Below are 4,452 nucleotides of genomic sequence, written 5' to 3'. Positions count from 1 at the left end.
AGGCCTCCCTCTTTGGGGTTATGTGGAGCCCCCCAATTGATCAATCACCCTGCTGGCCGGTGGCCTGGGCCTCCCTCTTCAGGGCAGTCATGGGGCGATGGCCGACCAATCGCATCGCACTCACCTTGGCTGGCCTGGCACTAGTGGGTGTCATAGTGTGGTTGTCCGGAAGGTTGTCCCGAAGGTCATCCGGAAGGACATCCAGAAGGTCGTTCGGCTGTCTGGTCTAATTAGCATATTATGCTTTTATTATTATAGATATGAGATTTTTACATAATCATGAATTATTTCTAGTTACATGGTCATAAAACTATTGATGCTCTGATCTGCCTAAATATCACATTTTCTTTGTAAAAGGGAAAAATTGAAAACTTAGGTTTTCAAGAGCAAAATAAATTTGGGAGTTGCTTCCTTAAGATGGAGACATGACTGAACTTAAGTATCTGCTAATAAGAGAAAGGTACCCTTCATAGCTATTCAGAGGCTATTATTTTTACTCCTCTACTCTGATAATACAAAGCGTGTTCCAAGACAAGCTGGGGGTGGTAACCAAGGCTTCATTTATCTGAAATTAGAAGTGCCCATAATGGGTAGGTAGGGCTGTGGGCAGCATTGTGTGTTTCCCAGTTCTAATTAGCCATAGAAAAATGTGAAGAATAGCACCTGCATATCCAAATTCTCTTTAGGATTTTCTACCTTAAAAACTATTTTCCTTTTGTTATGTTTAATATGTATAATTATGCTTTCAGAAAGCTTTGAAATTCTTTCTTTGCTGACCCGCCACTCCATTGTTAGGCGTAAGTAGAAGCCACTACTAATTTACGGAAAATTCTCTCTGGGAAGAGTTTTAAAAATTAATTAATAGAGTATGCCAAACATATTTTTTTTATCTCCAATGTCTATCCCCTTTTTGCAAATTCATTCCCATAAAGAAATTTTCCTCTGGCTCCCGGTGGCTTTTCTTCCATTGCCTCTTACGACTTTCTTGCTCATGCTCCACCTTCCATGTCCAACAACACTGCTTTTCAGTTCCTCATGCCTCTGAACTTCTTGTCTCAGGGATTTTACACTTTCAGTTCTCTCTTCCAGGGGCCACTCTTTTCCCTGGTCTTCATCAGCCAGTTCTCAGCCCAAAGGTCAACTCTGCAGATACCCCCAACCCCTCTAATATTGCTCTACTTTACCTATTTACTGTTTATCAATGATCTTGTCTTATTTTTCATGATTTGAAATGGTCTTACTTGTTAATTTGATTACTATCAGTTCCCCAACAGAGCTTCACAGAGTCCAGAGGCCTCATCTGCTTTGTTTACCTCTGTATCTCTAGCTACCAAACAGTGCCTAGGATGTGGGCACTCCGTACATTATTTTTTTGGAATAGATAGATAGATAGATAGGTGGACAGATAGATAATAGATGGGTAGATAGATAAGTAGCTAGATATCATCACCCAATAACTAATCTATGGAGAGAGAAGTTAGAATACTGATTATCTCAGGGGTATATCTGCCGGGGTCCAGCCCCGGGGGTCCAGGGGTTCCCAAAGGTGTGGATGGAGTCGGCGAAGAATGTTTTACATGGAGACAGCGTTCAGAACTCTCTAGCTCTCTTTAGTCTCCGTGGATCTTCCTGTGCCTGGCTGAGGCCACAGAGAAAGATCCCGAGGCAAGCTGAGCCTTTATTTTATAGTCAGAGGTAAACAAGGTAGTGGTTGCCATAGTTACACTGTTCTTGTGAGTTTCACTTGTTTTTGTTCTTGTTCTTGCTGCACTTCCCTCAGCCCATTAGCTTCCCAGATAAGATCGAGGGAGAGTCATAAGGTCAAGCCTAATTATGCTAAGAGGACTGTGCCCTCTAAGCTGGGACTTGTTTGTGACTTTGCCAACAGGTCAGTCCCAGGCTTAATCCTCTATCCGCTCCCCACATATATTCACTGGGTAGGGACACAAGGGATCATTCCAGGCTGTTAAAAATATTCTCCATCTGGATCAGAGTAATGGTTATACAAACACACATAGATTTGCAAAAATCAATCTAGCTGTATACTTATATGTTTATTTTTTGTTCCTAAATTTAAAAAAATTATGTCAGTCCATCAAGGGCTGGTTTATATGCATGGCATTTGGTAAGCTTGGTACCACTGGTGCTTGGGTCAGGCATCCCTAAATGCCCAGACAAAATCTTTGATTGTTGGAAAATATTTATCTTAAAGGACAGATCTAAGATCAACAATGGAACAGGTTGCCTTCTCAAAGCCACTTATTGTTCCTTTAACATGGATCTGTTTTAACTATGACTCTACCAATGTCATTATGTAAGACTTGATTGAGCTAAGGGAGTCTCCTACTTTTAGTGGCCATGTCATGGTCTGTGCACAGAGCCCAGGAAAAGATAAGAAGGCATGAGTAAAATACTAACTTTGAAACTCAGAGTATTTATTCACCACAATACATAGTTGACACAGTCTGTGCATATTGAGGATTCCACAGTCAAGAGAAATGATCATAAAATAATAATAGATAAAATTGAGAGCATGAGGTATATCAGTTTGCCAGAGCAGAAGGTTTGTACATATCCATCTATATATACAAGAATGTCATTGGGAAATTATATACTGAAGATTTGGTTTCTTTATGAAAATCTTTTTCAAAAAGATATAAAACAAATAGTTAATTTTATTCTATATAAAAATATGACTGAAAATCAATAAGAATAGTCTCATCTATATAAGGGGACTTTTCAAGTAACTGAATCCTTAACCCTTCTGAGTACAAAATATTTTTTAAATGATGTTAATTTTCCCTTTGAAAATCGTTCTAAACAATTGCAGATTTCTTTTTCTCTTATACAAAATGTATGGCTGTGACACACTCCACTCTTCATGGTTTGGGTTCATCATGTATGTTGATGGTTGCATAAAACCACCTCAGCAGTTACTGTGTTGTGATCACAGTAACAGTGAGTGAACCTACTCAGCTGCACATCTATGCAATTTTAGTATCTCTTTCCCTGTTTGAGAGCATTCTCCTTTGGGTCTGAGATAATATCTTCTACCAGCACATCTTCTCTTTGATGTAATGCTTTTAACTTTCGACCTTATTTTACATAAAATTTCTACCTAAGGGCCTGAATCACTGTACAAGCTTTGTGACAACTATTTGACTTTGTGTTCGGTTTTTTTTCTCTCCTCTTAACTCAAGGTTTAAAGCTATAGATTGTGAGTGGGTCAAGTTACTGTTCTCAGAAATCCTAAAAGTACACAGTAGCGATAAAAGAATTCATTGGCTAAATTAAAGAAAACTACATTTTTCCCCAAGAAGTCTGATAATGATAAACACCTCTTCTTGTTTCTGAGCCTATAGCATGTCAAATTTATAAGGCACTCTATCACCTCATTCTTATCCATTCTTTATCTACCCTCCCACATACATTTCTTTAAAACTGGAAACTGAAGTTTTGCTCTAAGAAACCACTACAAGAGCTTGGGAAGAAAGTGAGGGCCCTGATAAACTTTCTACCCCATTTTTCTCCTTTCTGCTCACCTCTTTCCTGACCTTCCTTTTTTTCTGACTCTACTAGATTGTAAGGAATTTAGTTTTCAGTCTTTGGCTATCAGGAAACCCTACTGTCGTTTGGATGAGGGAGTCAAGGCCCAAAATGAAGAGGTAAGTCTCTTATTAGTTCAAGGTCAGAGCTGGGACCTGTATTCTGGGTTCACAGAGCCACCCATCTCGGATGATGACCTAAGAAGCCTAGATCATTATATGCCCTCTCCACAGGCCCTGAGCAGAGGCATCCTCAGTTGGTGAAAAACCTTGCTTCTGCTTTGTCTGTCTCTCACTTCATATTTCCACACCCTTTCCCCTTCAGTTGTGTCCAATTCTTAGACCTCTAGTGTAACCCAAGCTTTGGACCTCTCCGTCTCACTCCCTCCCAAGCTCCTTATCATCCTCATCCTATACTTTGTCAAGATAAATCAGTTTGAGTCCTAAGCTAGTTGTCACTCTGAAAATAAATCTAATAAATTAATCTCTCATAAGAAACTAATGACTTATTAAGAGTTTAGGATATTAAGAACTCACTACTTGTATTTGGATTGCAATGGAAGATCTATCTACACTAATAAAAGAGAAACATGGTAATTAGCGTACGACCGCTACCCTTCCCATTGGCTAATCAGCATATCCTTATGCAAATTAACTGTCAGCCAAGATGGCGGCCGGCAGCCATGCACTGAAGCGAACAGGGAGGCTTGCTTGCTCCAGTGATGGCGAACTCCAACTATGTTGCAAATATAGAAGCTAAACAGCTTCTAAACAAAACCCTAGAAACCGGCTTTCAGTCAGCTGGGCTTCAGCCAGCCGGACCGCAACATTGTATCAAATACAGAAGGTAAAGGCCAGAAACCTGCTTTCAGCAGTGAGGCCTCAGAGCTAAAGCTGGCCCAGAATA

Source organism: Myotis brandtii, unplaced genomic scaffold, assembly GCF_000412655.1.
Source record: "Myotis brandtii unplaced genomic scaffold, ASM41265v1 scaffold123, whole genome shotgun sequence".
Lineage (NCBI taxonomy): Eukaryota > Metazoa > Chordata > Mammalia > Chiroptera > Vespertilionidae > Myotis > Myotis brandtii.
This window is presented reverse-complemented; position numbering follows the sequence as displayed.